At 40.8% G+C, this 26,994-nt stretch overlaps 1 protein-coding gene and 1 long non-coding RNA gene across 2 annotated transcripts in view; one reads left to right on the top strand and one right to left on the bottom strand.

Moving 5' to 3' along the window:
- LOC105231469 (uncharacterized) overlaps positions 1-18,527 on the bottom strand; it is a 165,686-nt gene extending 147,159 nt beyond the window's left edge. The window contains exon 1 of the mRNA XM_049458388.1: positions 18,395-18,527. The gene's annotated coding sequence lies outside the window, so the exon portion shown is untranslated. The remainder of the gene's footprint in view (positions 1-18,394) is intronic.
- Positions 18,528-25,295: 6,768 nt separating this feature from the next.
- On the top strand, positions 25,296-26,292 carry LOC105231319 (uncharacterized). Its single transcript, XR_852784.3, has 2 exons — positions 25,296-25,668; positions 25,731-26,292. It is a non-coding gene; the product is annotated as an uncharacterized LOC105231319 (long non-coding RNA).
- Positions 26,293-26,994: the final 702 nt, after the last annotated feature.

Genomic DNA, 26,994 nt, shown 5'->3' with positions numbered 1-26,994 from the left:
TATCTTGCAGCAACACTAAAAACTCGACGCTTTGCTTGAAGAGGAGCGAAATTGTAAAACGATCGATTGGCTATTGGTGAGCAACGGCAAAAAGTCCACACGCTTTGGCAGCAAGGAGAAGTATTAACGCCAATCTAAAAGTGTGAGGGCATAGAAGAAAAGCATACTTGTATGCATGTGCGTGGATATACAGTTATAAGTAATCATAAAACTGAACTAAGTCTCGGCCACAATTTGTATCCAACAGACAACTTTAATTAAAGCAAGTGGCTCTTTAGGAAAATTCATTCGTGAAGGCGTGAAGACGTTGGTGATGAAGAAAAACAAAGGCGTTAAAGCGGCGTTTCGTTTTTTTGTCTCCTTCAATGGGTAGAAAAAGTGCATTTTATTTGTAATTCTCTTTGATTGCTTGGTCTTAGTATTAACTCTGCCTCGGATTCGTTTAGAAAAGCTCCTGCCTTTGCCAACTCGTCTGCTTGTTTTTTGCCAAAAATGTTCCTGTGGCCCAGATCAAGTCTACGTAGAGCTTGTTTTCTAGTGCTTCTCAGTACCTTCTTGCAGTTAAGGACTATGCTGGAATTAGTCATGGGCGACGACAAGGCCAGGAGAGCTGCTGGCTATACATGTATCGTGTTGTTTTGTGTATCTTCTCATAGTTATTCAGTAGAGTTTCGCAGGCCTTCTCTATGCCTAGTACTACCGCTGGGAAGGTGCTAGCCGAGTTCCGTAAACGGATAGAGAGAGAAATGTACAGATCATCAGTATATACCCTCGTGTCTACTCCGCAGTACATTTTGGATCCGTCGGTATAGACAGGGATGGTATCTTCCTCCCCTATTACGCTCTTTCTCCATTCTTGGCTAGAGGTTATCCCCACCTGGAAGTATCTATTGAAATCCAGCTGTGGGAGAATGTAGTCTGATTTATTCATGCTGACTCTGAGTTGGTTTAGGATATCACTATGTCCATAGTTCTTCTGATTCCAACAACCTAATTCTTTTATTCGTATTAAACTTCGAGTTATAAATCACTCTTTTATTTGAAATTTTCAAACCCACCTAACCGCTTAAAGCACATACTATAGGTCAAAACAATGCGTTGATCAGCGCCCCAAATAATATATACTGTTTGAACGTATAGTTTGGTTCCAGTTGGTGTGGGTAGAAGGGACAGCTTTTCCACCTTGGTTGGGTTCGAGGCCGATCTAAAACCTCTGCCGTGCTGTGGATCCGGCACCCGCCCGCAGTGCGACTCCACAGTATTTTGAATTTTTCAACCTTGCCTGCCTTTAGGTTTCAGTCACAGCCACCAGCCACCCAAAGCACCAAATTCAATGAGCAGATGGGAGCGAACTCCAAGGGCTATCTGCTCCATTGGTACCAGCTTTAAGTTTGCGGTCAGACATTGCAGCTTTTGCTACAACTCAGTGACTGGTGATATTTGTCGCTTGAACTTCAAATGTCTTTTCATTCAAAGTCTATGATAAGATTTCAAGTTGAGTATTATAGCCCTATTTCTGACAATGATTATGCTGAAATTTCTAGGCAAGCCAAAAATACAGACAAAGTGCATATGGATTCTAGTCACCTCTTACGACAGAGATACCTTTCCGCGAGCCATTCTTCTCCTGCCCGCTGGGTGATTTATATGCGAGCAATCGAATAATAAAAAATTAGGGAACCAAGAAATGGATCGCCTACTGTCAGGGCTCTGATAATTGTCGTTGAAATCAACAGGTAGAATCGGAATTGTAATATTGCCAATTTAGTTCCATCTTATTTGACTAACCTCATATTACTGATAAAATGCTGACCGTTTATTGACACGTTCTTAGTTTATAGGAGAAAGATGAAGTTAAGATTCGAGACTTACTTTTAATTTGAGCGACTTCCTTATTTTAAGTGATGGGTGTGTGAATGTAGAAACATACCACAGAAAATTGAATATTATGACTTTTAAACGGAACTTGGAGAGAAGATGCTTTCTTAGAAGAAATTCGTCAGAAATTATAAAACTCGCATTTTACCTAATTTCAGTGAATGCTCTGGCCTGTGTTATCGCCTTTTAATAATCGTTATCTTTCGAGAGAACACGCGTACATATTACCAGCTAATTGTAAAGATCATCTCCATTTTCAACGGCATAAATCTAGAACTCAACTCAAATGTGTAATCCGAGATGTGGCTGTGAGACAAATGGTGCGGGCATAATGACACTGTGTTGCAGTTGTTATTTACGCGAAGCATGTTGCCAATGAACGAATTAAAGATTCATAAACACACACACACATATATGGACGTACATCTCTAAGAGAGAACAAACAAACGCAACAACCGAGTTAACATTACATTTGCAAATTGTTTGCTAATGAGCACTTTTCCACATAGAACTCCGCCACACGCGCAGCCTGCCGTCTCCAGCCACCAGTCTTCAGCGCAAATTGGAAATGTTTAGTTGGAAAAAGTAAAAACCTGCAGACAACTAGCACACCCAAGTTGAAGGGGGTGCAGAGCGTCAGGCAGTGGCATAACAGCGGAACCGGCAGCAGCGCGGAATGCAAGGCGGCGAAGCAGTAAAAGTAAATTCACAGGAGAAAAGTGTAATGCGGGCACCGAAGACAGCACAATCGCAGAATCGCAGCAACATTGCTGCGCCAAACCAAATAATCGCGTTGCCGAGCAGAAGAGGAAACAGCAGAAGTGGATGACAGTCACGGGTAAATAAAATGACAAAAATAAACGGCGAAAATAAGAATGCAGCTGCAAGAAAAATGCGCTTATCGATTGCACTCAAATAAATTGGCGTAAATTTGTAAAAGGTGCTGACGACGCTGATGATGATCGCCGCTCATGTTACACCAAACGCTTCATGGCACACACTCCACCGCTGTAAGCGCTTTTATTTATTCTCACGCTTTCTAAAATGTCTGCAGAAATTCCTCTTTGCTGCATTTTTAATCTGCAATGCGCGCGCGAAGCAATAAATAAATGACAAATTCGCTGTTCCTGATGTTGCAACGAGTGCGTGGGCGCTAGCGTATGAGAGGGAGGGGGGCGTCTGCTGGCTGTTGTCGATGGCGCTGAAAACACACTGATATTAGCTGCCTGCTAAGTTGGAAATCGCTCTGCTTATTTGCGAAAAATTTATTCTTCAACTTAATTTTATTTTTACGTCAAACAACATCGCCAAACGACGACAAGCGAAACCCATTTAAGGTGTTCCAAGGCGTTTTGTGCTGCTGCGTGGCATGGCAACTGGGACGCAAGAGACGCTTGCTCTCAGTAAAAGGAGGAATCACCAACAGCAATGCTCATAAATGCGTAATAAGAAGGAAGGAGGAGAAAGATGGATCCGAGGAGCTGCAAGTGAAATTCGTTTTGAGACGCAAATCAATTCATATTGAAATTTGCTCTGAAAATAGTTTACGAGTTGCCAGTTATTACTAAGAGAAAGCAAAAAATTTTAAAGCTAAAGCGTATATTTCATATTTTTATGACACTCATAGAAAGCATTGGAAGTGCATTAAAAAGAGAGTACGGACTTTGTGTTGTGCAAAGGCAATTTGCTACTTTCTATGCGCTCAGGGCACAAGGCGTTGTGCAAACATATGCGTTCATCCCACTAATGACTTCCCACTCTCGTGTGGTTAAACGCCTCACGCACTTGAAATCTCCTACAAACATATTCTAATATAGACATGTTCGCAGAACGTTGTAGTTGTGTGCGGCAAACATTGCTGAAATGGCAAAAAATGCACTCGAAGCCTGCGTAATCCGCCTGCTGTCGCAGCAGCTTCTAGGGCTGCCAGGCAACGAGCGCGTTTGGCTCGCCGCACTCTGTAAAATTGAAATACGGCTGAAGGCGAACGCATTTGCATTACCACTGAACACTTTGTGTTTTTGTGTGGCGGCACTACTTACCATAATTTTCTATTTTTAGTCTTAGCACACACTGTATTTCGTTCTTGCAACAATTGGCTGTCGCCATAGCGCTTGTGGCAAACTTGTTGCATTCATGAATTTGCACAAATAATGGACCCAGTGTTCTACGTACATATGAGAAGAAATGCACTTAGTGAGTCTGGCTGTGTTGCCTTTTAACACATTTGGTCCGGCTTTTGTAAGCTCCCGGTTGAGCGCGACTAATGCGTAAAATTAAATTTAATTTTTATGTGTGCTTCTTCCTTGCTCTTCAATCTCTTTTTAATGGGTTTTGACCTCATGCTATACTGAGACATACATGGTTTGTCCGGAAAGTAATAGGACTGATTTTCTTCCGCTGTACTTCGGAGCGTGCACGCATCGACTGGATTCGGTAGAGGGCGTTCCTAGCTAACGAAGGAGCGGCTGGTCAGTTGTCTCCGTTCACTTGTTGAGTCAGAACAAACATTTTCGCTCGACGTGTTTCTGTGAGTGGTGCAAGCCGAAAATGCAGCATTCGTTAGAGCAGAGGTACGCGATTAAATTCTGTGTGAAACTCGGTAAATCTGAATTTGAAATTGAATATGGGTGAAAGTGACCCTCAATTTTTGAATAACGTAATCACAGTTGACGAGTCATGGATCTTTGAGTATGATCCGGAGACAAAGAGGGAATCTTCCGAATGGCACACGCGGCCGTCTCCTCGCCCAAAAAAGGGAAGAATGAGCGATTCCAAAGTGATTTTGACATCAAAGGCATCATCCATCATGAATGTGTTCCTCCGGGACAAACAGTCAACGCCAAGTTTTATGTGGAAGTCCTCAAGAGACTCAAACGAAGGCTCAATTGGGTCAGACGAGACATCGCAACCGATTGGAAGTTGCACTACGACAACGCACACCGCCTTTCTTGTGAACAGCTACCTAACCAAGGCCGACATCCCAACGCTTCCGCAGCCTCCCTACAGCTCAGTTTTGGCATCCGCCAGAGTTTTTTTTTTCCTTGTCTGAAAAGGCCTATGAAGGGCAAGCATTTGGAAACGACAGAGGGAGTCCAAGCAGAATGCACCTCGGCTCTCAAGGCTATTCCAGAGAATACCTTCCGTGACACCTTTAAGGCTTGGAAATTGCACTAGCAGTGCTGCATTGACGCAGAAGAAGCCTATTTTGAAAGTATTTAAAGACTTGTAACGATTGGTTCAATAATTATTATTATTTTCCGGACAAACCCGGTATGTACTTCAGCGAGCAGGTCTCCCACTGTAAGGCAATTGCAATGCATTAAGAATAGGTATTATGGAAGTGATGGTGGCTTTGGTCAATGGTCAATCTTTGGTCAACATTCGTGTTAAGTCTACAGTTCCGCACCATACAAACCATATACACTATGTCCTCAACGCAGGGTTCCATAAGGCAGCAGCTTCAGGTGTTGAAATGCAAACAAACGACAACCATTTGAATGGCTGCTGCTGACTGCCGCTGTTGTTGTTGCAGTTGCAATTGATATTACAAATCTTGTTTGTACATTAACAGGCATTTTAGGTTCGGCTAGTTCGGCTAGACAGCCAGCAAACAGGAAAATATGGAAAATTCATTGCCTGCATTTGGTAGAATGACTGGTCATTATTGGTCGGAGTATAACTGGCCACCAATACATACATCCGTGAGTGTACACCATGCACACATAACTGGCTATGTGCCGCAGCATATTCGATTAGCTGCCGTTCGTTGTGATATTCGCAGAGTCGGTTCAATTCAATGCGGCGTTGCGAGCCCTTTTGCCAGCATCACACGCTCCGCTAAACACACACTTCGATTGGCAGCAAATTTCATTATCCATTAGTACTAATGATTAATCACGCGCTCGCTCTCATGCACGATGCTGTGTGTATGTGTGTGTGAGGGAGGGGTGAACGCAAGGGTGTTGCCGTTAGTCGTCATTGAAACGGAAACCGAATTGTGTTAATTTTTGGCTATAGTGAGCGACGATGTCGAATCATAGACTACCCAAATTTAGTTTTCGCTTAAAACAGAGCGCACAAATTCTACGAAACTCAAATGGCTTTCTAGGGTTTCCCACTATTTGAATTGTTTATAGAGAAGAAGAAGTTGAAGCTGAAGCCATTCAATCAATTGTAGATATTTCGAAAATCACTTCAATTGTTAAGCAGAATATATATCTGTGTGTATGTGGCGCACTCAGTTCTCGCATTGGCATCGATTTACAGTTCGAGCAAACTAAGCTCGAAATTACATTTGCAAATCGGATTCAAACCAGATATCTCGCCTCGTTTGCTCTCTGTCGTGCAAACATTGCCTCGATTGCGATGATGAATTCCTGTGTGCGGAAAATTCATAACACATCACTTGCCTGGGGATAACGAGTGTCCTTCTGCTTGGCGATACACGTTCTTTCATACACATTTGCTCTTGATACATATTTGCAAGTGGCTGTGCTTTGCTGTTTCTAGGTATGTGTGAGCCAGTTACAAATCTTAAACAACCTGAAAATGCTCCACAAATGTTGGTCGCATTACAATGGTGATAAATAGATTTCGGCGAGTGAGGAGTACTTGATTCCCAGTTTACTGAAATGAAAACAAAGTTATACTCGTTTTTCTGTGCTTTGTGTCTCCTCAGTCGAATTGTGCCTGATCTCTTCAAAACGCGGTTACAAAACTAATTAAATGGACCGATGATATTGGCTTGAATTATGTTGTTGTTTTTTAAATGGAGTCAAAGGAACTTATGCAAGCTTGCAGTCTTCAATATCTTAGAGTATTCACTTTAATTGTGTTGAAGATAATTATTAATTTGTTACTGGGAGAGCGATTGATCACTATCGTGTCTAGAAACCCGCTTCGTTACTTCCTAGCCCTTGTGGAGGAACAAAATTAACAACTTTTGGGCGGCGTCTCTGATTTTGAATGATTTCAAACTGTTTCAACCTACAATTTAACATTATAATTAATGGTCCACAGTCATGGAGTCATGTGTAGAAGTTCACGCAAGCGAGGGAAGATCTCATTCACTTGGGAGTGGGCAGAGACGACTCCCTTACATATGGTTCAAGCAGCTCACGACTACCGGTCTTAGACCAAGTTTCTTCTGGGTAGCCAAATAGCATCCGTATAAAGGCGAGCTGAAGTGAGAAGGCGAACCATCCCTCCGCAGGGTTGTGCGCTGGGTTTGGTACTCGCAACGTATAAAACGCCTCCAATGAAAAGCAAGCAACAGCCAGAGACCTCCTTTTGATGACGACCATGGCAAACGCTTTAAGGATTACAATTTAAGGGATTACACCTAGAATGTCCGGTCTTTTAATTGGGAAGGTGCCGCTGCCCAGCTTGTAGATGTCCGCGTAAAAATAAAGGCTGACATCACCGCTGTCCAAGCAGTGCGATGGACGGACAAGGATTGAGACGAGGAGGTAAATCCAATGAAGAATAACTCTTGCCAACTGGTGCTACTTTGGACTGAGTAGGTAATTGAGAAGTAAAGTCTTCTATTGCCGAACGAAAACCAAACTCTATAAATCATTCATTATTCCTGTTCTGTTATATGGTGCAGAGGTGTAGACGATGACAACATTTGAGGGGCGATGTTACAAGTTTTCGAGAGAAAGATTCTGTAGAAGATTTACAGTCCTTTGCGCATTGGCCACCGCAAACACCGCAGACGATGGAACGATGAGCTCTACGAGATATACGATGACATTGACATAGTTCAGCGAATTAAGAGATAGCGCAGATGCTGCCTAAGTCATGTCATCCAAACGGACGAAAACTCTACAACTCTGAAAGTATTCCAAGCAGTACCCACCGAGAGAAGCAGAGGAAGACTTTCAGATCAAGTGGAGAAGGACGTGGAAGGCTTGAAATATCCAATTGGTGCCAAGCAACGAAAAGGAAGAACAACTGTCGCGCTGTTGTAAACTTGGCTATAACTGCATAAGCAGTGTCTACGCCAATAAAGAAGTAGAAGATGGATTCCAGTTGTGAAGATTATAGTATTTATTCATGTATTTTGAATGAGTCTAAGAAGCATAATTCCTTAGTTTTTCAGTCAATTCACCTTAGCGGTAGCGGCATAAATAATTATTGCCTGGGTAACTGCGCGAAGGTGTTTGAAGAAATTACAACTGAGTGTAAGAGAAAAGTTAAGATTTGATACAAAAACAATTTCCGAATGAGACAGCAGAAACTGCCATCAATTTCGGCGTTAAGTTGGCGAAAGCAGCACTTCAAAGCCCGCGTTCGCTCTTTTTTGTGTTATTGCCTTTTGTTCTCTTCAGCAGCTTCAGCTTGTATTTGAATTGGGCATTCTGCTGTTGCTGTTGTTGTTTTTGTTGAATTTAAGCCCTTTGTTGCTTTGATTGATTCAATTTGTTATGTGATTAATGAACACAATTTACCTTTGACAGCTGACGGGGTGAGCTGGCGAGGTGAACGGACTAGCCTCTTATGGCTCAAGTCGCAATTATTGCGTCCATCAGCAAGGCAATACTAATATTAGTATAGCTGCGAGTGTGAGTGTTGGAGGGGATGAGATGGTGAGGTGGTGATAACATTGGCAATAATAGTCAATGACTGTAATCGGCGTTTCAACGGTTGAGTTCACACTTTGGGACCTTGCATAAATTTGTTAATTGGGCGGGATTTATTTCGGTAATTAACACTGGTTTTCCAGCTGACTGTGCTTCAGCTCTTGCTTCAGCTGGGTTGAGCTTTCGTATATTTTAACATGAATATATAGACTCCAATCGGCAGACATCGTCGGAAATGTTGCAGAAATATTTTCTTTGAAATAAAGTTATTGATTGTCAAGTTGTCTAGTTGGCTTTTTGAGCTTGAGAAAATTGTGAGATGCGATAAAGGACAGGATAGTTCTCGTCAATTGATTATTTTCAAACCCTTTCCAGCATTCAGGACTCAATCTTTTATGCTTGCTATATAAATAACTGCCAACAAACGAATATCAAGTAACAGAATATTTTAAACCAAACTAATGCAGCCTGACTTTCCGCCAAAATATCGCTTACCGAAATATGCACTGTAAGCGCTGGCGGCCCACATCACAGCACACTCTCACATAACGTGTTCTCTCCGCCATGGCAGTCATCATCTACTTCGTGGACGATTAGACGCCGCTTGAAGGCTAATTTTATTTTGCGACAACGAAATTTATGTAGTGTAAAGTTAATCCCATAAAATGTTATGGCTTATTGTAGGCAAAGCTGAGGCCTTAGACAAAGGCTGGTGAGAACTCTGGTTAGCATGCCGGCTGGCTTAGCGTCACGGCTGTTGAGATATTGGCAACAAATTGTGCTAATGTGTGTACCACTCGGCCATTCGACCGTGGACCCATTCGATATTAAGCATCGGCACATGCCGACATACGACGACGAGTCATGTACACAGTTATCCGCCGCGGTTGCAACCGCCACATTGCGAAGGAATGTGAATGCGGAGAAGAGCAGGAAACGGGAAAATATAAAAAATGCGAATATAAATTGGGAAATGGACGTGGACACGACACACAAACGATGGACAGTACACGCAGACAACAAGAAAAAAAGCTGTGCTGTGTAATTAAAACGCTTCCGATTTCAGTTGCTTTGTGGATTGCACGGAACGAGAGAAGTATGGAAGTGACTCCACGCGAGGCAACATTAAAGTTTTATTGGGTAGGTGCCACTGCTAAATACATATTTGGAATTCATTGTATTTCTCGTTAAATTCTCCACGGTTTGCCTTTATGATGGCGTAAGATTACAACAACACTACATTATGTGTCTCAGCGGGACCGGGCTACATTGGGCTCACAAGAAGCAAGCAAGTTGTCTACGAAAAAAGCTTAGCCGTCGGCAAAAGACAAATCCCTTTCGCGTATGCGGAGACCGAGCGGAGCCGAGGTGAGTGGCAAGCGGTCGAAAGCCGTCGTAATGGACAGTTGTTTTTGTTGCGTGATTTCTGTTGAAAAAAGCGTCGAAAGTTACGATTGTATTTGTGAAGATTTTCCTGCTGAGATTGCCAGCGCCAAAAGTGTCCCGGCTTTTATGTTTCTGTTTATATGTTATGCTTGTTTGTATTGCTGTAGCCGTATACCAACTGCCGCTATTGCTTAGGTGGCTGTTACGAGCATAATGTGCACATACTCGCATGATTTGTTGTTATTTGCTCTCTAGGCACACACACATACATGCCACCAGCTCATTTATGTGGCAACTAACAATGACTTCCCTGGGGCAAAAATTACTCTGGCAGCCGAATGATGGCTAAGGGTCCGCCGTTGGTGGCCAAAGTCCGGGGGGAAGTGTCAATAAAATGTGGCAAGTGGGGTGCGGCAAACATTGCTAACAAATTAAAGTGCTGGCAGAAAAAATAGAAGCGTCTTTTGGTTTTCAACGTCCGTAGCCTGCTGAGCGAAATTTTTACACGCTTTGTTGTTATTAAAGGTTAAATGGTTTTTTGAAATCTTAATCTGAGTAAAATGAAAAAACATATGTATACTGAAAGCGCTGAATTGGCGACCGCTGCTATTTTCTTGAGCGTAATAATATGGTAAAATATTTAAGTTTGCTCTGAGTTACCAAAATATGGTCTTGGCTTCTTGGCTTACGCGCAGCCAAACTCAAGTCAAAGTCGAAAAGGCCTCTTTAAGAATTGTTTATGTGTGTATGGGTTGCACATACAAATATATTATATGTAAGCGATTCCAGCCGCGTGGCTTGGCGCTCTGTTGGTTCGTCAGCCTTTCTGCAGTGCCTTAGGAATATGATTATAGCTTGATCAGAAATGTAATGGTAATGCCTACTGGAAATCTAACACTTGGTCTACACATTAAGTTTGTGTTACGTTAGGTTAAATGGCTGATCAAAGATCGCACGTGCAATACCATATGTGGTCCTTTGTGTTGCCATAGAAAAGAAGAACCCCAGTGTTATAGTTCGAAGAAATTAGCAAACCGCTTAGTAGCTTATTCAAATTTGCGCAGGTGGGATGTCTAAAGGTATGCGCACCCAATTGTTTAAGTCTTGACCTCGCAAAGGCGGGACTGTCAAGAAGGAAGTGTTGACTTGTTTCCACCTCATTTTCTTCCATATAACTTCCGTGGATGGCGTCTGATAGGATTCCAAGCCTTACTGCGTGAACGCCAATAGGGCAATATACGTTAAAAGACCCACAACTAGGAAGAGGCTAGCCTTACTGAGGGAAAACAGGTTACTAGATCTCTTGTGATCGATTTTCGGCCAAAAGGTTTTTGTCTTTACCGACTGTGTTCCCGTGTAGACCAAGCTTTCGCAAAGCACACCTATTTCTAGGCTGCCTTTCCTTGCTAGCTCACTGCAAACTGAAAATAAAGATACAAAGCACTTTATGGCCTTCAATTTGTAAAAAAATCGCTGACTGTGCATATACGCCTTTGTAAATATTGTTGCCGCCACAAACCTTGTAGGCTTGGATTTCCAACAGGGGTTGTTTTTCGGTCTTCTAAATCAACTACAGCGAAGAATAAAAATAAATAGGGGCAACAGCTCGTTAGTATGCATGAGGAATATTGGATTTTTCATGGCTATTTTAGTGTGCGGCCTCCATGTTTTGCCATAGCCTTAATTGTAATGCTTGTAAATAAGCTGAAAATGGCAGTCAACGCCTTGCAACAGCACCCAAAAATCGCGTAACGGACACAGTACAAAACTTTCTCACAATCAGCTCTTTGCTTAGCCGCCGGCGCTGCACGATTGAAAGGCGAAAAGCCGCCGACATTACTTTCATGTGAAGGCGAGCGAGCTTCCCAATGGTACCGCAATTTAAATAATTGCCCAAGCAGCCGCAACTGGCGTCGAAGCCACGGACGTACTTATGCACGTCTATGTGACGTACTGGTGAAACTATTTGACTTCTACTTCTTTAAGAACCACATTTGAGTAAAAAAAAGAAAACAAACGTAAGTTTTCATATTTCTCATATTTTGGGCACTGTGACCTAAGCATATGTGAGTTCTTCGTTACTTAAATGTACACGCAACATAAGTCGGACCAAAAATTAAGATTATACATTTTTTTTTCAATAATAAGTATTTTAAAGCGCATTTTCAAGGCTCTGCTGTGCATTGGCTTTTAAAGCTTTTCATAAGGCAGTCTCGAGCAGATTTTTTTTGAAGTTATGCAAAGGAGAATTCGCATTTCTACATTCTCTGTGAAGATTATACTCAATCGCTGCTGCACAACTTTTTCAATTAATATGGAGCTTTACACAGCCTCCCCTCACTCGCCCTCTCTCCTCTGGCCAGCAAGTACTTACGATCAAATATGATGAATTGCAAAAATTTAACAAAAGGCAAAATACCTTAACATAATCAATTTCAAGCTTAAGGAACGTATATGCCTACCGCGTCATCGTAACTGTTACACAACTCTCGAGGAGAAAATTTAAAAATGATAAAAGACAATGCAAGCCTCAGACAAATAAGAACTCATAATCTTTAAAGCTTTTAACTCGTGTGCTCCAGACGCTACTTATGGAGCTCAAAGGCATATGCTCATATTTATACAAACATATATGTGCATATGTATGTACATAAGCGAAATATTAAAGCCGACAGCGGCAACAACATTTGCATAAGCAACAGCTGGCAGCGGCTCCACCCCAGCCGCCGCCAAATTCCAGCTCTTTCGGCAACAATATTCTACTTATTCTAAGAATGACGAATGACTTGGCGGTGATTTGTGTTTCCAGGTGCAAGCGATTGCTTAAACTTGGCTGCGCAGAAAGTGTTGTGTAATAAATTCAAATTTGAAAACGCGATTGTGAACAAAAAATACTCGCGAAGTACTCGTAAAGAGCTCGTAGCGAGATTGGCGCAACTTCAATTAAGTATATTAATTTGCCGAATATAATATTTATTTTCATCATAAGTCTATCAGAACTTCTAATTAGATTATACTAGGCTATTAGATCAGGGCTTGAACTTAAGGGAACCCAATTGCAAAGAGCCAGCAGACGCAGCTTAAAGTGACAGCCAAACAAAGGCGAGGCGATTTTTAACTTAACTTCTAGATAAGAATATGCAGATTTGTATTACTGTGCTGTGTTATGACTTTTCCGACTTATTGCTGTTGTTGTTTGTGTACATTGCTTGTGATTGTCATCACGAGTTCGCTTGTTGCTCTGCTATCACAGTTTACGCGCATTACCTCAGTTATAAAGTTAAGCCGAGTGTGAAGGCGGAAATGCGCACCACTCCTGCAGGAGACTGGCTGAAGGCAACCGGAATAAGTTCATATGAATATATACTATACATATATACTTACATATGTGCATGTGTAAGCACGAGAAAACGTGTAGCATTTCCAAAAAGTTATTTGGCGAAAGTAAAACTCTGCCATCAATATATCCTATTATTACTGCTTCATATTGTCAAATAGTGCCATTTATGTAGTTTGTATTGTGTGATTTTGTGTAAAATTTTTGCTGCAGATGCATTTTGCTCCGAAGCTTTAAGTTTTCCCAGCTAGCTACTTTGTGGGGCGCTGCGACGAACGATCTCATAAAAATGATCGATATGCATGACGAAATGTTTATGTGCAAATATATGTATGTATTTTAGTATTTGTATATGTTTGTATGTCTGTGCGTGTAAGTGTACGTAAATATCATCATCGTAACATCATCATTTGCCAGTGGGGGTTTTTCGTTCCCTCGTGACACGCATGACTGCGTACGATGCGTTCCTCTTGATGTGCCATGATATAACGGTATATGATGTGTGCTGATGCATAGGCACAGTAACGGTTGTCACTTTTGCCTGTGTAAGCCGCTGCTATTTTCATTTTCCTTTTACTCATGTATGTGTGAAGTTATGTTTGTGAGAGCTTTAAAGTTATTATTTAAAAACTTTTGGTTTAATATTTCAAACTTTTTTTAGAAAAATTGAAAATATGATATTATATCATACATACATACATACATATATGTGTATAATATAGTGGGTCAAAAAACAAATATTTTTTAAGCTGAGTACTCAGTAAAATAGGTTCCTAGATATCTCTAAGAAAGTCTCTCCTAGTATGAGCTCTTAATTTTATCGGGAAGTCTTATAGTTTTCTATTTTTGTATTATTTTCAGAGGGAAATCTCGCTTCCAAGAAAAATTCTCGTTTCATACAGACATGTACATACATATTTTGTAAGAAATTGAATGCTCTACGAAGTCGTTAAATATTTTCAATCTCATACTTTGCGAAAACGAAAAGTAAATAAAAGTTTTAATAAAAAAATAAAAATTTTGTATCAAAATATAAGTTGAATGGGAATTGGCGGTGGTACATAAGCTGCTATACATATTTCTGGACTAGGCAACATTAAGTGTTGCAGGTGCAATCTGACATTTCCATTGGAAAGTTTGACATTTTTCAGCATAACATCACTCAGAACTTTTGCCATTTAATCGTGAATTGTTTTATTTACATGGAATTAAAAAATTCATCTCGGCCAAAAAATGGAATTAACTCGTGAACATTTTCGTGCGATCATTTTTCACAACTCTCGACGTGGATTATCACGACAAGAGTGCATCGATGAACTAAAATCTTTGTAAGGCTATGAAGCACCATCCTATAGCACTGTGAAAAACTGATACAACGAATTCAAACGTCGCCGACGCTCGCTCAAAGACGAATTCCGTGAAGGTCGTCCAAAAACAGCCGTTGTGCCAGAAAACATCGATGCCGTACGTGAACTGATAATGCATGTAACATACCTTCAGATAGAGGCATGCCTATGCATTTCTCCCACCAGCATACATTCGATATTACATAAACACCTGGCCGTAAAAAAGGCTTGTTCTCGTTGGATCCCGGCCAATTTGACAATCGCTCAAAAAAAGACTCGTGTGGATTGGTGTAAAGAAATGCTGAAAAAATACGATCGCGGTGCTTCAAAAGACGTTTATAAGGTCGTCACAGGTGACGAATCGTGGAACTATGCGTATGAGCCCGAAACAAAACAGCAATCGACCGTGTGGGTCTTCCAAGACGAGCCAAATCCAACGAAAAAAAAAGAAAAAAACATTTCTTTGATAAATATGCCTAATTTCATTATTAGGCCAGAAATATATATAGCAGCCTTCGTATTGACGTGATTTTATGTAATTTTGCCAAAACATATGGTATATGTCACATACTAATAAAATGTTTACTGGGTTTCGTTAAGGTAATGATAGATAGGGTTGTTAGTAATATGGAGGCTAGGTCAAGTGTTCAGCCGACTTTATCTATTTTAGGCACAAACATAAACTGTTATGAGTAAAACACGCTCTCTCATTTTCATTGACCGATATATGAAGTATTATAAAATCACCTGGGAGTTCGAAAATTGTTGTTTTTAGTACATATATGAGAGCTAAGGAAACTATTTACATGCTTCAACCCATTTTTGACACAAAGACATGCCATTAACAGGAAAATATTATTCCTGAATTTCGCACATTGACCGGTATAGTCGAACCATAATCGGTACCTAGGGGCTTAAACAGTTTTAGTTGGATTGGGAACCTTTTTGGTCATAAAGTGGCATACATACTTCAAAGGGATTATTCATGCAAAAGTTTTTGCCCGTTATAACTATTAATTGCTTCTTGATTTGTTTACCGGAAAGTGACATAATCAAAAGAAATTTAAAATTGTGCTATACTCGTATGAGAAGTAGTCGTGGTTGTGGTCCGATTTCGACAATTCTCCCACTGTGGCGTAGGAAAATGAGAAGAATGTCACATACTAAATTTAGTCGATATCAGTTGGGCGGATTTCGAGATATTTCACCAAAAACTAGGCGGCGTCACTCCTATCGTCTAATTAATATGTACATTAAACTTATTAAACGGCTGCCCCTCGCCTATGTTTTCAACATTTTTTGCCCATAGCTGCTTCTTGCTATTGTGATCACCTGTATTAAATTAGAGTTTTATATCTTAATTTAGGATTTCGGCTCCTCAAGATATTTCAATATACAGACGGATGGACAAACAGTCATCCGGATTTCAACTCGTCACTTCATCCTGATCATTTATATGTGTGTATATAACCCTATATCTAACTCGATTAGTGAACAAAATTATTATACTCTGTAGCAACATGTTGCAAGTGTATAAAAAGAACAGCTTCTCGTGGACGTGTGTGCAATTGCGAGTATGTTTTCACAGCTTTTAATTTGTTTGCTTCCACGTCAAGTGGCCAGATGATGCTGCTGTAGTTGAACGATAATTGCATCAACACCAACAATTTTCCTAAGTTTGCATTTCCTGTTATGGCGGGAATGAGGTGAATGAAACTTCGCACTTTGTGTAGTCAGCTGATCGAACTAAACACATACATACATAGCTGTTTTTGTTACTTCAGCCGTAGTCAGCAATAGATGTCACAGATAGTGCGCCAATGAGGTGATTTATTGAAAGTTTTGTCTAAATTGGGTATTAATAGCTCGGGTTATTCGACTTATTCGAGTTTTCGATATATTTTTAGTGGAGCTAATTAACTGCATTCATGGCGTACTGAGTCATGACCAAAAGAAAGTTCTGACGGTATGGAGTTTTGTGTATTGACTGGGTGAATAGAAGCTCCCAGGAAGTATCTGCCTTATAAATACCCTTTACTGGACGCGCGGTGTAGTGGATTTCATATACTAACTGCTTTTGTGATTTAATTAATGACAAAATTCGCAATAAATACTTAGTACTTCGAGCTAAGAGCTCATTGTGTCCATGAAGCTTATGAAAGAATTTTCTAATATCTTTGTGGAAACGATGCAGACATTTCCTTAGTTCTCGATTATTAGCCCTTAAAACTGGTGTTCCTTAAAACTTGTGAGAAGGCGAGTTCCGTTGAAAGTTTTCGAATTGTTTGGAAAGTAGAAAATATCGAATAAAATTCGCAATAAAAATAATAAATAAATGTCCGGATTGTGTACCCACCTTTGTTTTATTAGTTGGAATTCAAGCTTAATCCAACTGGTGGTACAAATCGCCGCGTGCTGGTATTCATTCCAAAATCAGTACTGAAAATATTCAAGTGGTTCATTTTGTCAACGCCGAGATGGACTACGACGTACATAGGTTGCACTGGCTCACTGCATTTGTTGTTGCTTTATTCATAAATAAGTAATTCTTTTTTTTTTTTTGCTGGGCAAATCCACAAATCCTCAGTTCATTTCACCCCGCAGCCGATGCATGCGCCATGTGGGTTCGCAGCGAGTGACGATGCCGCCACAGTTGGACATAGTTGCTGAGAGCGCACATATTGAGCTCGGTGCGTGTATTAAAAATAAAAAACCGATTCCACAACAATGCGAACGAAAGTATTGATGCTATCAGAGGTATTACATTTGGATTAAATATTGGAAAAAATAACAGCATGTGACATATGAACACACACCCATTTGCCGGCAGCCGTATACTCGAAAAATGAAGCGTATATCTATATACTATATATGTATGTATGTATATTGGGTATATTGCTATGGTCGCATCTGTGGATATACCGAGAGAAGATATGTATATCGAACACAAAACTGTGCCAATGCATTGCTTTCATTTGTTGCACCCTGTTTTCGAAATTATTTTCTGTATAAATTGATTGTTTCTGAGTTTAGCGCTGCTGGAATCGGCTTGCGGTTTCGCATGTTCAAAGCAATTATGCCGAAAAAAAACAATTGTTATAAATTGGAATGGTTTTGTGAAGAAATTTTTGAATATTAGGAAAGAAATTTTAATTGCATTATTAGCCATGCTCGTGGAAAGACTGCGGTGGGCGTCAGAAATGTGAGGAGGCGAAGTGTGAAGCAACATTTTTGGCTGCGCTTATTTGCACAATAGTGTGCTTCACTGGAGGAACTACAAAGAGGCTTCAAAATTGTTCGAAAACTCGCCTTTTCATAGTATAGATAATGCCAATGAGATATCGACGAAAACTCTTTTCTTGCTGCTGTTGAAGTCCGACTAGATTTCTTTATGAGACTGAGAAAGCACGCGCACTCGAAATCAAACATTACATATACATATATACATATGTACATATATTGCTATTTTCAGCGGCGTATGCCATTTTTGTCACTGGCCATGCAACTTGGCCAAGCGGTCCGCTGTCACTCGCTGTCACGGTGTCAGTCACTCGCCTGCGTTGGCGCACAGCACACTTGCACAAATATTTCATTTTTAGTAGCAGTTTGGCTCTGCTTTAAAGATTCTTTAAAATTAATTAAATCTATTTGATTTATCTCGTTTGTTTTTTTGCGTTGAGGATCAACTTTTATTAGATTGGCTTAATTTGAATGTGATATTAAGTGTTCGCTTGGCCTTTAACACGCTGTCATTGTTTTCTTTCGTTTTCGGTTTCGTTTTGTTTTTGCTTTTAGTTTTATTTCTATTTTTACAATTACTATTTGCTGCTTGCGCGAAATGCACTCACTCATTCACTTACTTCCGTTAGCACGACGAGGTGACTACGATGTGGCATCAACGGCTTCCACACTCTGTGCGCCAATCTGCAGCACTTCAGCGGCCGAGCGACTAAGTGCCAAGTGGGTAGCAAAATAAACACAACAAAAAAAAAAAAGAACGAAAAAAAATGCGAAGATAAAAATGCCAGCGCCATTAAAACAACAATACTTTGGCAAGCAAACGCATTAAAAATCAGATACTCGGCGAATAAATATACTAGATGCTCAAATAATCTTATAAAATGTTCGCATTTCTAAATTTACTCACTGCCAGATATAAAAATATAATTTGATTGCGCACATAATGAAAAACTGCGAATGTGTGTGGGTGTGTGCGAGTGTGTTTCCAAGTAGACCATTCCATGAATTTTTCTGTGTTAATTTTCGACTTGGCTGAGGTGAAAAATTCAAAATCGCTTTGCACCAAAGTCATATAACTACATATGTGCCCAGCGCACACACCTACACGCATACATATGTACAAGTATATAGAGCCATGTACTCGTATTAATGTACATGTGTGTGTGCGCTAGTGGCCGTGTAGACAATTTTATATATTTTCACGCCGAAATAGAAGAACAAAATAGATTCGCTGGTTTAAAATTATACGCGCGAATTCCGGCCAAGTGCCGCCGATGGGTGCCCACAAACATTTATACCCCACACGCGGTTACGTTGAGATATCTCTGCAATTTTTGTTGCCTACCGTCCGTGTATATTTGACGTTCACAGCATCTACTAACCGGGTATTCAATAAGAGAGCTACAAAAGTGTCGTTTGGGATATCAATGAAATTCTTTACTCATGTGAAAGTACAAGTACAATGGCTACCATGGGCACGCCTGCAGAAGTCCAGACGCTGAATCCAATTTTCGACGGTTTTCAAGCACAAATCGGCAAATACACGTTCAATTTCAGATTCGATATTCGTAGGAAGTTCATCAATCGCCGCTGGCTTGTTGGCATAGACAATAGACCTGTCGTAGTCCCAGAGAAAATAGTCTAATGGCATCAAATCGCACGACCTAGGCGGTTTTTAATAAATCGATTGTGACATTCTCTGTGTGGCTTGTGGCGCCGTCCTGTTGGAGCCACATATTGTGCAAGTCCATATCATCCAATTTCAGGCCAAAAATATTCGGTTATCATTGAGCGGTAGCCATTTCCATTCACAGTAACATGTCGGTCTTGATCATCACGGAAGAAGGACGGCCCAATGACTCCGCCGGCCCATAAACCGCACTAAACCGTAATTTTTTCGGGATGCAATGGTGAGGCATTGAGTACGTGGGGATCGCATATTTAGTTTATTGACGAAGCCATTCAGCCAGAAGTAGGCCTAATCGCTGAAAATGATTTTTCAATGAAAATCCCGATCGTTTTCAAGTTGTTGCTCAGCCCACTTCATGGACATACGATGGTTCTGGTGGTCAAGCGGCTTCAGTTCTTGCGTCAATTTGATCTTGCAAGGTTGTAGACCAAGATGTTTTCGCAAAATTTGACTCAACGACGTCACAGAGATGCTCAACGCTTGAGAACGACGTGTGAAGGACTGATTTGGGTCTTCCTCACCTCAATTGATGCGCTATATTCTTGACATTACCGCCACTTCTTTGTCTCAGTGGCACGTGAATATTTTTTTACTGTGTCTGCGGACTCAACTAGACATTCAATTGTTAATTTCACAGGATCTATGGACTTACTGTTGAGGTCACTGACTCCGAATTTCGGTAGTACATTTTAAGAATTTCGACTCGTTGTTGGATCATATATCTTTTCATGATGAAATGACAAACTTTACTGAAAAGAAAGAAGTGGAAAAATATAGCGTCGTTTGCTGACTCTATCCGTCTCCCTTTGTAGAGTCCTTATTGAAAAACCCGTTACCTGGAGTGATTAAGGTGAAGGTCATTCAATTGACGTGGCAAGCGTCTTAGACAGTGGTCATATTCCTTTGTTATTTTTTTAATCCCAAGTTTATATCTTCAAAGCTAATATTCTCAAGATCGGAGAATAAGGGTTGCTTCAGATGGACAGCTGTGATTATATATATAATAAATCATTTAATATGAATGTATATATATACAAATTATTTTAATTTCATTTAATTTAATTTTTCATTAAATAAACTAAAAATTAAAACGATAGATGTTTCTACGTTTGGTTTCCTTAGCTAATTTGCACTCGAACATCTAATTGGTTAAAGCCTTCTATTGGGTCGTTCACTCAGTATTTTCGTTTGGTGGCATCAGGTGATCTTATTGAATTTTTTCGCAGCCGAAGATACGACAGAAATTGCCAGTATTGATCAACAGAGAAGGTGTAGTGTTTTACGAAGTTTGATGACTCGACAAAAGTTCTTGCAGCTTGAATGGGATATGCTATCACACTCAGCACATTCTCTAGATTTGGCTCCTTCGGACTATTACTTAATGCAGCTCCTACACAATTTTTTTGCGCTAATTCGAGATACAAATGTAGCCAGGTCCTTTTCCATCTGATCTCTCCAGCGTAGTGGATATCTTCCTCTTTTTCAGATTCCACGGGTACTGAATCAAAAACATTCAAAGCTGGAGTGGAGCTGGTGAGACTTTGATTCACTGAACTATGTCAATGCCGCCGTAAATCTCGCACAGCGCATCGTTCCATAGACTGTGATACCCGCCGCTGCCAATTTTTAAGGACGATAAATCGTCTGCAAAACCTCTCTCTCTAACACTACTAAAGTTGGTTCATCAGGTGCTGTCATTTTCCATTCCTCCGCATCATATAACAGTACGGAATAATGACGGTCTTATAGAGTTTGGTCTTTGTACGTCGAGAGAGGACTTTACTTTTCAATTGCCTAGTCAGTCAAAGGAAGCACCTGTTGGTGACAGATTCTGCGTTGATTCTGGTTTCAAGATAGACGAAATTATCTAAGGCGTAAGAAATTGTCTAGTGACGTGTCACCCAAGACGCGAATGCGATGACTGTTTATTTGTTATGTTCTGCGAAATTCGAAAGGTTTTAAGCGAACTGAAAGCGGTGTCCACATTTCAAGTGAAATATGTTCAGCAAAAAGTCAAAATTTCAAGTTCAAGTAAATTTTACTTTTATTGCTTGTCTGCACAACACTAACTAAAATTCACAGTGTGTCCCTTCCTCCACTTCTTTCAGCGCCTAATAGGCTTTTCTGGTATTCAGCGTTCAATGCTGAGTGATTCAAAATTAGAAGCTCAACATTTCAGCGAGCTACTATAATAATTGCTAGGAGAAAGACGAAAAAACCAGAGGCTTGTGAGCGAATAGCGGCAAATGTAAACAACGGTAATGGGGTAATGAAAACAACTGCTGCTACAACAGAAACAAAAGCAGACAAAAGCACCGTCGGCAACAATGACAAGCTGAATACCTCAAAAATGCCAACACAGCCCATTTCAGCGCTCTGGGCAATCCTTTCAATGTTGCGAAATGCACAACCGCAGGACAGAGAAGAGCCGCCGACACATTCAAATGCCTCGCCGTACATACACACATACATACACATGTATATATGTAGCAGCTACATTAACAAGAGTCTGGAATAATGAAGGAAAGCAAAAGCACAATGGCGGCTGAGAAAACAAAGGAATAATAAATACAAGAAGCTGAAAACAATGACAGCAAATGCTACAGCAACAATAACAACAAAAGCAACACTTTGCTACTTTTGTCGGCGCAAAGACAAGAAACCCAATTCAACTTACAGCACGGACTTGCAAGGAAAGCCGAGAAGTAAGCGAGAATTAGGCACGCGTAAAGAGGGCAACGGTAACAAAAAAGAGAACAACAAACAAAAACAAATTAAATTGCAACCCATGGAAGTGGCAGCAAAAGCGCAGAATAATAAAAACGAGAGTAAAATGTTCACGAGCAATGAAACAATTATTTGCAACACTTTAAGACCACAACAACACAGGCCGGTCTCTCTAAGAGCTGCAACAAAAATATAAAATACTTAACAATAAGGAATTCCGAAAACAATGGCCCACCGCGGCCCAGTCCGCGCCAACGCCGACGCCGAGAAATGTGGAATGCTCAACGCGAAAAGCCACAGCCACAATGAGACAATAGCAACTAAAATCCTTTGAATTTCTCATTTACCAAATGTGGAGCGCATTAGAGGCAGGAAGTGGTAAGAGTTGATTCTGAGGACGACACTTATGGGGTATTACGGCATGTGTCATGTGGCATTGGTAATGACAATGACAATCATCGGTTTGTGAGTCACAGCGAGTTGAAAGCGGAAAATGAAGGAATAAAAGGAATAGGCAATTGTGATGTGTCAAACACATGCACACAGCGTCCTTTAAAAGCCAAGAAATGTTTTGAGGATCGAAGTTTATATAGCCGTTATCTTCCATACCTTTCAGTCAACAGAAATTTGTCGCGGTTGGACCAAGCTGGATACGGTTTTGGTGGCAATGCATGATTTGTGTAAACTAGAGCTCAAGGTTGGTGCCAGAAAACATTCAACATTTTCGTTCGATTGAAATAATAAATTTATTTTTTAAGTATAAGCTTTTGGAGCTACTGCAAATCAGCACTTTTCCTCATAAGTAAATTCACACTTTGTGCTTTCCATGACACTCGAGTTAATTTCTGCCATATTTTGACTTATACAGCAACAAAAAAAGCAAAGAAAGACACTGCCCGGAAGATAAGTGTTAGTTAAACCCAAATCTGTGCTCTGACGTACCGGAACCACAATGCCGGGTTACTGCGGGAATAATAATGCTGAATTCGTTACACTCACAGTTGGAACCGAAAATTCAATCAGCCCAAAATGCCAATAAATTCTTGATAGCAGCACTACATGCTGCCGCAAGTCAATTCGCTTATAAAAGGTGTCGATCATTATTAATGGCAAAAAACAGACGATGGCATGTCGACACAAATCAACCTGCCTGCCAGACAACAAGGGCCAGGTACAAATACGCTCTATTGCAGTGGCCCACAAACGGTTCGCAGTCCACACCGGCATCTGTGTGTGCATGAAAGTTCGAGCATAGCCGTGTGCGGGCGGCTTGGCCGACAAACACGGCCTAAACTCTAAATGACACACTGCGCTGACAGGCAGAGCGTTGACGCGCCAGCTGGTTCACTAGTTGTTATATTGGCCGGTAGCTGTGGTTAGTGTAAACCACAGTAATTGACATAAAGACAAGTCAAAGTGACACTTTTTCCAGTATTAGATGACTGTCAAGTTATTCGCTACGGTCACATGTCGATTTCGTTTTCTGAGGTTTTGCTCTGCATTTATCTCTGTTCTTTGATTTTTTATGCCTTTGGTTCTTCTCCAGCTCGGGATATACATCCACACAATCACGTGGATTAGCAATTTGCTTTATTTTTAAATTTAATTGAAATTCCACTGCCATCGCCGTTGCTCTAAACATGAGAGCGGCGTGTGACGGTAGTGTCAGTGGTTGAAGAAATGGCTAAAAAGAACGGATGTTGGTTTTTGTGTTTGCAATGAGGCAGAAACAATCACGCCACAGACATTGTTTGCGAATCCCAACGGAACTGGTGACATGACTGAGTGGTAGCCTACGAACCAATCAACCGGTCCGTTGGCAAAAGTCAGACAATTGTTTAGTGCAAATATGAATGCTTTGGTAGCGCAAGATCTATTATGAGAATGAGGTCCACGACACTACTTGGCACCTGATTGATATTTTTTCAAATTTATTCAGTAAACAAGCGATTGTACAGAAGTAGTTTACTCAAGCCAAATGAGAGAACTATTATAACTCTGCTTTGGCCGAACGACACGGTCCTCTGGCTCAACGATACCATAGTGAAATCCATTATATTCTATGGAGTCTTTAAGCCAAGATCACACTTTCAAAGAAACTCGAGAGCGTTAAACGGGCGACGTTCATTAGCATGTGTAGTTGCCTAAGGTTCACTCCCTTAACGCCATCCTGCACATATTGCCTGTGAACATCGTCGGATGCTGTATGGCTGCGAAAGTTGCCATCAGACTCAGAGAGTGTGAGTTGCTAAACGAAAACGGGATTGGAAACTTGGAAATACTCACTCACTTAGACTTTATACCGGATCACGGGGATTATGGAGTCGCTAAATCGAACTCTGGCGGCTCTTTCTCTACCCATATACCGGCGAGAGAGCTGTGGGTTGGAAGAAGCTAAGCCTTCTTCACGAATGGGTCAAACTTTAGGAAGAAAGTTGGTGGAGGAGTCCATATTCAGACATCCTGCCTATTGCAGTGTATTCCGGGCCGAGATTGTAAGTCTTAAGCTGGCAGTATACTTACTATTCCAGAAAGCAGCCTCCTTCAGATAAGTGATCATCCACTCAGATTCCAGAGCGGTGATACTAGCCTTGAACTCATTAACAATGTGTACAGGGCTGGTCGAACAGTGCCTAACCTCGCTATCAATAACAACGAGTGCCTTTGTGATAAGACTGATATAGGCACCAGGCCACAGCGGAATAGGACCATTGCCCTATTGGCGTCCACGCCGTAAGCTATATGGAAGAAGATGAGGTGGAAACAAGTCAACACTTCCTTCTTGACTTTGGAGGTCAAAACTTAAACACCTGGGAGAGCATACCTTCAGGCATACCACCGAGCGAGCGGGAATGGAAATTAAACGCCCATGCAAATTTGTATTGGCTACTAAGCGTTTTGCTAATTTATGGTTCGAACACTGGAGTTCTTCCTTTTATCGCACCACAAAGCACTACCTATAGTAGGCTGCGTGTGATCTTTGATCAGCCATCTAACCTATCACTAAGTTCCACTACTCAGTTCAGCTTTTAATACAAGTTATTTGTCTATTATAATTTTTTATTTTTTCTATTATTTTCAGCGCCTTTGAAAACTAATTTCTGTGGCTTCAAAATGGTCTCAGTTCGATTGGATTGCGACAACTTCCGACTCAGTTGTGTTTACACGAGTCTCAGTTATTACTATACAGTTAACTTTTTGTTCGATTCCTGGTGTTTTCAGTCAACAGAATATCAACAATATAAATTAGAAACTTTCAAAACACGGCATTTAAAATTCTAAAAGCAAACCACGAAATTCTTGAAGTAAATTTATAATTAAAAGTAAAAAATATAAAAGCCATAAACCAACAAGGCACGCATGAGAGGAATTCGGAGAATGGCATAGCAGACGTTACTGATGAGTGGCACGTATAGATACAGCACTACGGGGAAATATCAAATCATTATTCGAACATCTACGCGAAGCATATAAAAGGTGAGGCATTACATCTGAAAAGAATTTCAATGTGTTTCTTACGGTTTGCTCTTCTTCGTCAGTTGGTTGGTAAGACGAAATTGTGGATATTTATCAATATTTTGTGTGAACTTGTGCCATTCAGCAATAACTTTTTGTGGCACCCCAGACACCGCATCCTTGAGTGGTGCACAAATAAAGACCCGCTAAGATGGGGCAGGAAGAAACAAAGAGGAGGATGTGCCCCCCGAAAAAAGATCCCACGGACGACCAAAGTTTGGGGAAGGCGGCATTGTTGGCAACTATTGGTTTGGCAGTCGGTCTAGTGTTGTGCGCCACTACAGCAGGCGCGGCGGCCCCAGCAGCGGTGGCGGCGGAGTAAGAAGGCATTGCAAGGAGTACGCACGTAGCATAAGTATGACAGGTTTTTCGATGGTGCGGCGATGCAAATCCTCGTCAATATTATTGCGAATGCGGCCAGAATGTCTCCAGTGTGTATTTTGGCATACGTGCTTGTCCTTATACACGAAAAAACTCACTCTTAAGGCAAAATGAAAAAAATTAATAAATGTGAAACACATAAAAATGAAAACTTGAAAATAATCGAAACAAAAAAGAAAGTAAAATAAAAAGTATGAATTCCGCGTATTAATGCTTCGGCGCAATTTTTAACTATTAAGGGAGTTTAAATTCTTCAGCATTCATTGTGGCAACTTAAAGACTTGGCTTAAAACTGCCCTATACAAGAATCGGACGCTCATAATTTTCACCTCGATAGAATATGGTTTTAGCCGTCGCAGCCGAGTTTTGTCAGGCCTCCTTGAGGAGGCTTTCAGAGCCATTATTTCGCTTGTGAAGTGCTTCCACGCGACACATACTTTCAATGTTTATGTTTAGGTGAATACTAGATAACAAAATTATCCATAAATGAGTTGGCTCGGGTTTCATTGAACATTTATTAAATATTTACTAAGCAGGTACATACATGCATATATCCATATAGAAAATACTCCGCCTAACTGCCAAATTAGCTGTCACTTTTGTAATGATAAGCAAATGATATTCATTTAGAAGCTGTCTCTCTGCCGCCACAAAACGCCACGTCGCTGTCAAACATTTTGGATTCGACGAATGCTACTTATTTATCGGTACATTTAATACTAGACTACACATACTTACACACATATGTCAGTGGGTGTGTTGTGCTTTGCAGAAACAAGCTTTTGTAGAATATTTAGTATGCGAGTGTGTCGGTTGCATGTCGGTCTGCCTGCGGTGGCAGCAGCCAACAACAAACCGAAGCAGCAGCATTGATTTTATCATCCCGTTATTATGTGTGGTCTATAT

This window comes from Bactrocera dorsalis, chromosome 5 (genome assembly GCF_023373825.1).
Source record: "Bactrocera dorsalis isolate Fly_Bdor chromosome 5, ASM2337382v1, whole genome shotgun sequence".
Taxonomy (NCBI): Eukaryota; Metazoa; Arthropoda; class Insecta; order Diptera; family Tephritidae; genus Bactrocera; species Bactrocera dorsalis.
Note: the sequence above shows the minus strand (reverse complement) of the source record. Positions and strands in the feature narration are given on the sequence as shown.